Source organism: Bison bison, unplaced genomic scaffold (assembly GCF_000754665.1).
Source record: "Bison bison bison isolate TAMUID 2011002044 unplaced genomic scaffold, Bison_UMD1.0 scf7180017862121, whole genome shotgun sequence".
NCBI classification, from domain to species: Eukaryota; Metazoa; Chordata; class Mammalia; order Artiodactyla; family Bovidae; genus Bison; species Bison bison.
This window is the reverse complement of record NW_011492693.1, coordinates 264,391-276,761: the sequence shown is the minus strand read 5'-3', so window position 1 is coordinate 276,761 and position 12,371 is coordinate 264,391. Positions and strand designations below refer to the sequence as shown.

The 12,371-nt window shown below is 45.6% G+C and overlaps 1 pseudogene; it reads right to left on the bottom strand.

Annotated features, from left to right (window-relative positions):
- The window catches only part of LOC104983229, a 9,119-nt pseudogene extending 1,272 nt beyond the window's left edge, over positions 1 to 7,847 (bottom strand).
- Positions 7,848 to 12,371: the final 4,524 nt, after the last annotated feature.

The window sequence follows — 12,371 nt, the reverse complement described above, 5'->3', positions numbered from 1 at the left end:
GAATTCCTGAAATTCCCTTCCTTTTTCAAAGTCTTCTTTGAGCCCATCAGCCAGCTCTAAACTCCCCTAGTGAGCTGACATGAAGCCTCCACCCTGTGCTTGGGCTGAGCAGTCACTGTGCACCCTTTATTCACATTAGAATCCAGCCTCCCCGCAGAGGGGTCAGGGAGCCTGACTCACAAAGCGGGTTCCCAGCGAGAGTTAGGGGAAGATGCATTCAAGAACTCGGGTGAGCATATAATTTATCATCCAAACCAGGAAAACTGTGAGAAGGGAAGGGAGACTGTTAATCCCTATGGTGGGACAGCACACTGGGACTGTCCCCAGCTATTCTCCTTGTCACATGACTTATTTCAAGGACTGCTGGAGCTGACTTTCCATGTTCATTCATCTGAGGGTTCAGATTGAACTGAAGCTCTTTGAACACTGAGGACCTGAGTTTCCACTCTCCTTGTGACTCCCACCATGCCAGCATGGCGTGGTGTCTCCACATTTATTTTAAGATGATCAGTGTCTCAGGTGGCCCTTTACTCTCAAGTAGTTCTTGTGGGAGGCTCTAGCCAGCCCCAGGTCTCTGCATCATGTGCAATAGTGTGAATTGGCCTGCAGAAGGCGCCCTCCTCCCAGCTGCAGCCAAAGGGTTCCTGCAAGTTCCTATTTGAAAACCACCTTTCAGGGTTCTCCCCTCACCTTGAGGATGTAGGCTTGAGCTGGGACTGGGTAGTTGATACCATCGATGGTGAAGATAATAGAGGACACGGTATTGACCAAAACAAGAAACATAGTGCTATTAGAGAGAGAGGGTGGCCCTGGAGATCCTTCTTGTGTGTGGAGACTGGGAGTGACCCTGGGGCATGACACTTCACCTCAGAACCCCGTGGCATGGAACCGATGAGCTTCTGGATGTTACTGACCAGTCTTCTTGGGCCAAGGATCAGTGATGTTCCAGTATCAAAAAGGGCCTTGCAGCTGCCGAACAAGCAATAACCTTTCTTTTCATGGAGATGCTGAGAGACAGTGTGACGAAGCAGGCATCAAGGTTACTCTGAGTCTCCCCAGAGCTGCCCCCTTCCTGATTGTCTTCTAAACAGCCCTTTGTCTCTTGCCCTCTTTTCCTTTGCTCCCAACACGGCATCTTCCTTGACATTCTTGAATGCAGTTCTTGAATACACCAGGCTCTTTTGGACCTTGACACAAGCTGGTCTTCCTTCCTAGAGGAGCCCCCTCCCCTTTGACTAGCAAATTTCTTCTCATCTTCCAGATTCCAGCTTAATTGTCATGGTTTCAGGGAAGTCTTTCTCCCAGTGTTTATCAGTATCCTTTCTTGACAGTCTCTGTAGACACTTCCTTATGTCTAGCATGTACCAAAGTCACAATTCACTATGTGTGTGTCTCATTTCCTGTGCATCTGCCTTCTTAGATGTGAGGGCAAGTTTAATTCTCATTTCCTCCCTAAAGTGCATGACACACAGTGGATGTTCAAGGCTTGTCTGTTTAGTGAGTGAATGAAGACTGTGAAAATAATGAATGAGAAACATCCAGAGAGCTGTATCTTGTGGGGAACAAATAACGGATCAATCGCAGAGTGAAGATGGAGATTTGAGAGGGCAGCAGAGGTGGGAGAGAGGGGATCCTCTGGGAGCCCAGGATGTCTGCCAGCACTGGTCCTACAACCAGCTCAGACCCTGAGACCCTAGCCAGGAAATACATGACTAGCCCACAGAAATTCCAAAGGATGGGTCAGCTTTTGTTTGAGGGTATCATATAGAATCCTATCAATTATTCCTCTTGTCCTCAGGTCACTCCTGGATCCCACCTTCCTGATTCTCTGTTATAGCCCCTGCCCCACTGTGTGCCCATGAACATGGGGTGCCTTTTTTATTAGTTGCTTTCACATCTTAAGACTTCAGCAAGTCTCTCTACATTGCTCAGTAGTTGCTCCCTTAGGAGACCAGTTCTCCCCATTTGCTCAGGACTTTCCCTGTTTTTAAAGTGACATTTATCTGTACTGAGAACTTCCTTGGTCCCAGGTAGCCCTGGACAGTTGGTCATCTTATACCTCTGTTCAGGCTGGAGAAATTCTCCCTGATCCTCTTTTCACTACACTGTCGAGTCCTCTAACCATGCTCCATGCCTAACAGGGCAGTGGGAGCAATCCTCTCCCAGATGCACAGACCTCTCCAGACCCTTTTAGGACCCTGGTCAGAGCCCTGGTCAGAAGGACTGGGGATTATGAACCCACTGGTTGTTTGCATATCTATCTGCTTGTGTGTTTGTTGGTATATGTGTTTGTGTGTGTGTTTGTATGTGTCTCTGTGAGTGCTTGTGTGTGTCTGACTAGCTATGCGTGTTTATATGTGTCTCTGTGTATGTTTATATCTGTCTGCTTGTGTATTTCCATGTGTCTGTGTGTCTGTGTCATTGTGGGTGGTGTATATTTATGTGTGACTTTGTGTCTGAGAGTGTATTTGTGTGTGTCTGCCTGTGTCCATGTACAGTAGCAGGAGCATCACTTGGGGTGACCCTCAGAGGCAGAGGCTTACCTGTCCATGTGTATACTTCAATTGCTCGTGTGGATCAATGGTACCCAGTTGACTGCTCATTATTAGTAGGATTTATCCACCCCAACAAACATCACCACACTGCCTTTCGCCCTGCCTGTGTAGAGAGAAGACAGGGGAAGGGAATCCTTGGAGGAGAGTAGCAACAGCACTGTCTGAGAGCTGTGCTGGTCCACCCATCAAGGCCCTAATAAGGTCCCCATGTACAGATGCAGAAATCGAGTCTAGGAGTGATTGACATCCAGACTGAGGTCAGTTACTGGCTAATGAGTGGCACAGAGGAGGTTAGAAACAGACACCTGGCTGGGCTCCACCCACTATATCTTCTGAAGATGTTCTACCTCCTGCAACCTGAGTGCTCAGACACACTCAGAGGACACGATGCTGAAGCTTAATGGCTTTCTCCTTGTCCAGCTTGTCATTTTTCAGGAAAATCAAAGCCTGGGAGTTCTAAGGGTGTGGGTTCAAGTCACCCAGAGTTGGCTCCACTGGCCTGTGACCTCTACTGTCCCAAGGGCCTCACACTCAGAAGGGACCCCAGCTCTGCTCTCCCTGTCTTGAAATTCCTAATATTTCTTAAATCTTAAGGGATCCCACATGTTTGTTTGGGTCCCACACTTTTATTTTTCACTGGCTCCTGCAAAATGGGTAGCTGGTCCTGGGTGCCCAGTGGAAAGCTAATGAGGAAGGAAAGATATCCACCATCCTTGTCCTTCCTTCCTGATCAAATTCATAAGCAAATCATATTGCTTTTTCCTCCAACTTGTTTCCTGTTGCCTTCCATTAGTCTTCCTCCTCACTCACCCCCCTAGACCAAGTTACTGGTTTTTAGTCCAGGAGCAGGGTTGTGTTCCAATAAAATGTTATTTATAAAAGCCAGTGGTGAAGCCAAGTACAGCCCTGGGGCTATATTTATCCTGGGTTAGATTATCTCTCAGGTTTCTTCTTTGTCAAATGTTCTATAATTTTTGTGCAACTGAAAGCATCTTACAGCTAATTTGGAGAAAGGGATGGTCCATCTGAGTCTTACTTGCTCAAGTAGAAGGCAAAACAGGCTCAGAAATGGCACCTTGATTCTTCAGGTTGGAAAAGATGAGGATAGCTCCAAAGACAGATATGTTGGGGTAGTTCAAGCCCTAGATACCATCAAAAGGTGCACCCTCACACCCGTATTCCACAATGCTTAGACCGAACAGCTGGTCAGTACTTACAAGGTCCCTGATCTGTGGGAGAGAAGAATGTTCCCACTTACAGATATGTGAAGTGGGGCTAGGACTGGGCTGGGGTGCATTGCCATTAAATCCTCAGAGAATTGAGGCTGGGCTGTGACTTTGGTGGACCTCAGACGGTTAGACCAAGCTGGGAGGGGAATTTGGGTTCCATTTGTGAGAGGCTGTGAATTTTAAAACATCTGCCCCTTTGAAAAACACCACCAGAGTGCGTCAAATTGGCCTTGTGGCTTCTGTCCCGGTGGGGCAACCAAGAGTCAGGCCAGGACCCACTGGTGCCCCCTCGTGGACAAAATGAGTCGAGATCAAGTAGCCTTCTCTGGCATCACTATGACATAATGACAGGAATGGACTGAATTCTTTGTAAGATACTGTGGATTCTGTATCTGTCTAGGAAGACAGAAGCCAAAAACACAATCTTACTTGCAGGGATCTATGAAACTACTGCCTGGGAAATTCACTTTTGGGGATATGTGTATATTTGTGTGAGTGTGTATGAGAAAGAGAGAGGGGGGAACTACTCAAGTACTTTGGGGAGGCAGGCCATATGTTTTATTAGACTCTCAAAGGCACCCTAGAGTGAGAACTCATTTATCAGGCCCCTTGATTTCCTTGGCCTCCAGTTTCCCACTATGGATACCTGAATCCCTTGACTGCCCCCAGGGTCCCTAGATCAGGTTTATCCTGTCCCTAAACACCCTACAGCAACTGCAGTCCTGAAAAGCCAACCCAGATCCACCGTTTACCACGTGTGACCTCAGCAAGGCCCTTGACGTCTGCACCTCAGTTTCCTCATATGTCTCATGAGCTAATCAGACCACCTGCTGTGTGGGGTTGTTGCAGGATTAAACCAATTATTACCTGAAAGTGCCAGGAACAGTCTGTGAATATAAAAGTGGGTGCTTTTTTCCCTTCAACTTGCTCCCACCAAAATGAACCTTGAACTGCTCATGGGCAGAGGAGCTGCAAGTCCAAACCTCAAGCCACTTTCTGGGCTTGCTAATCCATTTGCTTGTGTGTCACCATGGGCACTGCCTCCCAAGGGACAGGATCCTGTGGGTAAGATGGCCAATGTTTATGGGAGTTAGGCCAGGAAGGGTCCTGCCAGATGGTCCTGCATCTGTTTTGCAAGCAGGGGTCACTCCATAGCCAGTCCTGACTCAGCTTCTCTTTACACGTTACCCGAATGGTGTCATAAGCAAGAAATCCCTTCATGTTCCCAGATCCGTAGGCGATCCTGAAGGTCTTTTAGGTAGGCTGGAAGGTGGAATACTTGTAATGTCTGAACCTAACTTGTGTATCTGCAGACACTAGAGATGAGTCTAATCAGGTGCCAAGGGTGGAAACAGGGTGGCAGGGCAAGTGAAGGATGATCCGGGTACAGGGTGTCTGTACTCATGACAGGCTGGACTGGGGCAAAAGAAGGAGGGAACCCACAAGTCAGATGATCATGTGTCAAAGATAACCTGGAATTCCTGAGGGGAATTCCAATGGTGATTTTACCCATGTAGAGCATCTACATGGAGAAGGAGGGAGTGGGTTACTGCAGAACTGGCTACCCTCTCTTCCCACACTGATGTCTCCTTCTGGGTGTCATATATCTCTTGAGATCACTTTCCAACCACTGTGAAGCTCACAGACTTTGATCACAGAGGTCTTTACATTTGATATTTTTTTTCCTGTGCTACATTGTATGCAGGATATTGATTCTATGACCAGACATTGAAGTGGTACCTCCTGCATTGAAAGCACAGAGGCATAACCACTGGACCTCCAGGAACGTTGGACACCCAGGGAAGTCCTGGTGCCTTCATTTGAGAAATTCTGTAGTCTCTTCAAACCCAGCCTTAGCACCCCATTCTCCAGGAGGTCCTTCTTGATCAACCCCAGGCACTGACTCTAAACTCAGACCACAATCGATCAACACCACACAAGTGACCCTTTCATTTGACATCTATTTACTCTTTGCTTATCTCTCAGGCTGATATGGGCATTCTTGAAGACAACATAAGCCCTTTTTCGAATCTAAAAACAGTAAGCACTGTGCTAGATTCTTATGGCCTTACATGGAATCTGGGTTCAGTAACTTTTTACTGCTGTGGTTCTTGCATCTGTGCAAACTGAATTCCTCTTCCTGGTTATTCACAATTGCTTTGCAGTTGGTTCTACCTTCTGATCAGAGATGGTTCACACTTCATCTGTAACTAGTTGACCTCCTTAGTGCAGAAGGAGCTGCTGCTGTAGCTGCTGCTGCTAAGTTGCTTCAGTCGTGTCCAATTCTTTGCAACCCCATAGACAGCAGCCCACCAGGCTCCACCATCCCTGGAATTCTCCAGGCAAGAACACTGGAGTGGGTTGCAATTTCCTTCTCCAATTCAGGAAAGTGAAAAGTGAAAGTGAAGTTGCTCAATGTCTGACTCTTAGCGACCCCATGGACTGCAGCCTACCAGGCTTCTCTGTCCTTGGGTTATTCCAGGCAAGAGTACTGTAGTGGGTCATCATTGCCTTCTGCTCAGAAGGAACAATCTCCCTCAAACTAATGACACATCTTTAACACAGAAATGGATGTTTACTTGCCACCTGGTAATTTTTGGGCCCAGTCACCAAGACTAACAGTTGAGGATGAGAGTGCCTTCTCTGTGTGGGGCCCCTTTGGCCCAGTGTTTCTGCCTTCTGCAGGAGCCCCATCCCCAACATCCCACATGGCACCTCCAGATGAGCCCCAGTTCTAGGCTAGAGCACCAGGAGATGCTGTGGAGCACCATATTCCCAAAACTCTCCCATCCATTATGTTCCTCAGGAAGTGAATAGTTATATTTGAGCCATGAGAAGAAATCTGAGACAGTCTGTAAACATGTTCCTTGAGGAAATTGTTTAGCATGTTTTTTTCCACTGAAGGTATTTCTCATGGTCTTCACTTTCCTTAGAGGTATTCTTTCACTGAACATTTGACTAAGAAAACAAAGAAGATGCTACAATTAGCTGTCAGTGTTAAGGTATAACTGTCATTGTAATGGCACTGTGTATTTTCTAATCATTTTTATGAGTCATCTTATTATAAGAATTTTATGCATATTCCATGGCAAAGACGTAGGTTTGAATAAAGATTCTGTTCTGTAATGTTGGGTAAGCCATATGACCCTATGGGGTCTCAGTCTCCCCTCTGGTAAAATGGTGGAATGTAATGATTCAAACCCTCCAAATAGGATATCTTGGGGATAAGTGAAGTGATAGATATAAGGTATCTGATAAATAGGAAGTCTCAACATTGACGGCCATTAGCACTGCTGTTGCAGTCCCACTGTATCCTCCTCATGGAAATTCAAGGAAAGAGGTAGAAGGGGGATTCCTATCCTCTTTTACAAGGGAGGAATTTGAAATGCAAGAGGTTTGTAAATTGGCTGTGGTCACACTGCTTGTCAGATATAAAACAGTGTATAAATAGCTCTCCCAATCTTTCTCCTAGTTGAAAGAGAAGAGAGAGTTGAAAGAAGAACCCAGGAGATAGGGAACAAGTTCAGAAAATGTAGAAAATTAAAAGAAAAGTTAAAAGAAAACACCACAGAGAGAAATGTACTCACAGAGACTTCCAAAGGGATGGAGAGAGAAATGATAGTGATACAGAGATGCAGACATAGACATATACACACTGAAGTAGAGAGGGAACACAGAGGACATGCTAAATAAAATGTAGAAAAGTGCTATTCCACAGGACCACACCTACATCTGCATTGACTGTGCACTGAACAATTGCAAGGAGTTCCAATTTCAATAGGTCATGACATGACTGGACCCCAAGAGTTGTGCAACTATGCAAATCTACACCAAGAACCTTGGGTCCTACAGTTCCTATAGCAAGGTGCTTATCAATAAGTAAGTGTCGAACTTTAAGATTGCCAGGGAAATATTCCATTCCCTTCTAAACCTGATGAGTAGACCAATAATCAGATGAAAAGAAAAACCACAGAAAGGTAGATGATGTGGCTTACAGTCTTCATACTTACATGACTATGCAATCTGAGAAGGCCACCAGCCTGAGGAGCACAAGCCACTTCATGCTTCTTTCCTGGGTCCAAGGACTCAGGGAAGCTCAGGTTCTTAGTATGTAGTGGTGACCCGGAGCCCCTCGTTCTATATGCTCTGACATGCCCTAGTTTAGCCCTTTAGGCCAATAATAGGTCTGAAAAAAAACACAAAGATCTCAATAAAATCTTTACCTTCATCAGTGTCCTTGGCTAGTGGACTTTGAAACTTCACAGAATACAGAGAATTGAACTGTAATTGCTTCCTTAATGGTTGGCTGGGAAACCAAACTGATCTGCATGGGCATCTAAGAAGACGGAGAACCTTGCCTACTTGGAGAAAAAAACCATTAAGAACATCCTAAAAATGGATACTAAGGGCCATGCTCGACATTCGTGGTTTCATGTCATCTTCCTAGCCACTTCATGAGATATGCATTGCTGTCTTCATTGGAGAGGAGTTTGCTAGGATGATGATAAAGTGAAGACTTCAGGGACATACAACTGGCCTTAGGGAGTGGGTCTAATGGCAGACATCAGGGGCACCTATGATGTCAGTCTGCATCAAAGATTTAGGGCAGAGCAGTACTTTAATTTCATGGTTTCAGTATTGGAAGAAATGTCATATGCATCCACAAGATATTTTATAGCATCCAACAAACATACAAGGAAGAACTGTGTGCTAGGTTCTGGGTTAAAGGCTTCAAAGTCAAAGTTGTGAAGATAAAAGTAGTCTTTATCTTAAGAGAGCTAGCAGTCTAGTTCTTTCAATAAACTACATTCTTTCAATAAACTGTGAAAACCGCTTTTTGAGAATCAGGGAAATTTGTACATGGACTGGATATTAGATGTTAATTTTATTGGGAACAAAAGAGCATTTTTTCCAGATCCTATCATTTTACCCCAAATACTCATTTTGTATATTTTGTGAAATGTTCATCTCGTCCCTAAAACACTTTAGGAAAAATGAATATGGAGTAAAAGAGAGAATGAAATGATGGTCTGTCTTGATTTAAAACAGATCTGCATAGGTGCTATGGATTGAATTTTGTTCACCCTTGACTCCCAAAGTGATGGTATTAGGAAGTAGGGCCTTTGGGAGTTATGCAAGCTGACATAAGGTTTTGATGGAGGTCCCTCATGATGGGATTATCCTCTCCATCTTTTTCTCTCTTATTCTCCCTCTTCCTCCTTCCCTTCCCCCACCACAAATGAGAACATAGCAAGAAGAGAAAGACCTGATGCACATCAAGAACGTCTTCACCAGGAACTCAATTGGCTACCACATTGATGTGGCATAGTCTCCAGTCTATGACAACGTGTGGGACTAAGAGGTTAGTTTTTAAGTTATTGGGCTGAATGATGAAATATAGGGTTCATGATACTCTTTCTTACATATGTTATGTTTGAAATCCTTTTGTAGTAAGAAGCTTATAGAATGAAGCTTCTGTCTTAGTGATACCCTGAGGAGCCTAAGATAGAAGATTCAGGCAGGTCCCCAATGAGTGAGTGGTTGGAGGACCACATGCTCCTTACTCCTACTCTTCTCTTGTCATCTGAAAACCATTCCCCCATACCTGACAACCTTACCTCCAACACTATCTGCATCTCCACTCCCCTTCTAAGCCACTGAGTCATCTTGTTGGGTATCTTGATGATTCAGGACAGGGTCTGGAAGGAGAAGGAATGCAGACATTTTTAGAAAGAATTATCTGGGCAGACCCCTCATGGGTTTTCCATTCTTCATTTCCATCTGCAGTTGAGGGATAGGGGCTGGGTAGAGAGGAAGCCACAAGTGAGACTGAATGGATATATGCCAGAGAAGGGAGGAGGAATTCCCAACCAAATAACCAGGAGGGGGGCAGCTTGTACAGGATCCAGGAGGGAAGGAAGAAGCACTGGGAAACAAATAGTGCCTACCTGATGGCCAGATCTACCAGAGTCTTCCTGTTAAAGTTGGAGGTTGCCTCCCTCCTGCTTTAATTTCTACTCCAGATGTGGAGGGGATAAAGCTGTACTCACTGCTAATGAGTCACGGGGAGAGGGACAGTCTCCCCCAGGAGCCCTTTGATTCCACTCTAACTGTGGGTATCATCCCAAGCCAGAGAGCAAATGTAAGGTCATCCAAAATATGACCTACTCTAAACAGTAGTTAAAATACTACAAAATTTGTCTAAGAGTCCTGGCATATCTTGTTCCCAGAGTTTCTTAGGAGAGATGATTCATTAGCCTAATTTGGGTTCTGCTGAGGAATCTACAAGCTTCCCCACTGGTAACTTCTGACTTATAACTACCTGATCTCATCCCACAGAACCCAAATGATGGTAAGTTCCAGTGGGCAAGGCCTCTAAGTTCCCTGGTGTCACAGCAGCTGTGTGCCAAGTGGTCTACCACTCCCAGTCCTGAGCCCAGGAACCATGATCATCAGCAGACAGTTATAGCCCCCTGCCCACCAGAGGCAGCCTCAGCATCCTCAGCAATACCCACCTCTGAGCCACTTGTCCACTGATTGGCACTGAGCCTCAGTCTGGAAGAAGTGTTCTGGAGCAAGTCCAGTCTCCCTCATCCAAGAGATGGGAAACTGTACCCTGGGGTGTATGACTCACCTTAAGGTTGCAGGTAAGTTAGTGAAGACTTGGGACCAAGGAACTCTGGTTCCCAGGCTAGGAGACTTCCAGGAAGGGAAAGATGAGAGAAAGTTCAATTGCATCCACTGCTGGGTAGGTCTCAGATGTCTGCAAGCACCAGAGTGGAAGGTCCTTTACCTTTGCCCCTGAAGTCTGGTTCTGATTTTATCATCAGACCTGCCTTCATGTACCAGCAGGAAAGCAATATTCAGGTCTGTTTCTTCTGGGTTCCAGGCACAGTGGGGGAGACCCTGCTGTAGTGACCCCAGGAGGCAGTCCTGCAGGTGGTGACTGACTCACTCCCAACTCAGAATCCCCAGAGCTCCTGCTCCTCATTCATACAACAGAGAACTTGGGTAACTGGATAACATGCACCTGTATTCAAGTGAGAAACATTCCTTTCTCATCCTTCTGGTAACTTAGATAAGTGTCTTATGTTTCCTCAGGGAACCCCTGGCTGAGCGAGGCTGGGGTCTGAGACTAGCCTGGATGAAACGGATGTGTTCCCTCTTTGATGCTCTAGGACCTTGGAGATTCAAAGGCCTTGACAGGGTTACAATCACACTTTTGTTTTTTTCAGGACTTTGCTTTATGAATCTGATTGGAGATAAAGGACAGAAACACAGGACAAGGCTGGAAATCTCTCGGTACCAGCTGATTGTTAATTGAGTTCCAGAAACCAGGCTTCAGAGTCAGGTGTGGAAGTTATCCACAAGCCACATTTGAAGAAGGAATAGAGGAAAGAGTTTTTGGGCAGAGAGCAGTGTGGTCAAAGGGCCGTGGGAATCACATAGGGCAAGATGAAACAAGATTCATTACTTGTTTCTTTGCTCTATCAGTTCTTGGAGTTTCTACTCCTGAGAACAAGTACATGGAGATAGTCAGAGGCATTGGTGGTGCCACTGGCACCAGATACTCCTGGTGATAAGCAGTTTTTGTACATGTCCCTGAGTCCAGAGCATATTCAGCCTCGTGATAGCCCTAGGTTCTCCCTTCTTGGGAAGGCTGACGTGGCTCATTGCTGCTAACTAACAACTAAAGCATGGGATGAGGTCATGGTGGTTGACCTGTAGGCCAAGTTCCAAGCATGGAAGGAATACTGGCAGGGGAAGGGTAGCCATTTATTAAACTTGGTTACCTTGGTCCTTAGCAGGGGCTACTTCCCACATCTACAATGTTTTTCTCCCAGCTTTTTGCATGGCCAGGTCCTTCTCAACACTTACCGTCATCTCAAATGAGTCTCTCTCAGGTTTGCTTTCCCTGGCCACTCCACTCTCACAAGCACAGACTGATCCAGAAAATGCCTATAGACACTTCCCTCCATCAAAACAATAATTATAGTTACCAAAGTGGAAAGGTGGGAGAAGGATAAAATTTGAGATTAATATATGTATACTACTTTATTTAATAGATAATCAACAATACCTACTGTACCACACAGGAATTCTGCTCAATAGTCTGTAATAATCTGTATGGGGAAAGAACCTAAGAAAGAATGGATACATGTGTATGTATAAAGGCATTCATTTCCCATATAACTAATATTAATACGATGCTGTAAATTAACTATCAGTTCAGTTCAGTTCAGTTCAGTCACTCAGTCGTGTCTGACACTTTGCAACCACATGAATTGCAGCACGCCAAGTCTCCCTGTCCATCACCAACCCCCGGAGTTCACTCAGACTCACGTCCATCGAGTCAGTGATGCCATCAAGCCATCTCATCCTCTGTCGTCCACTTCTCCTCCTGCCCCCAACCCCTCCCAGCATCAGAGTCTTTTCCAATGAGTCAACTTTTCTCATGAGATGGCCAAAGTACTGGAGTTTCAGCTTTAGCATCATTCCTTCCAAAGAAATCCCAGGGCTGATCTCCTTCAGAATGGACTGGTTGGATCTCCTTGCAGTCCAAGGGACTCTCAAGAGTCTTCTCCAA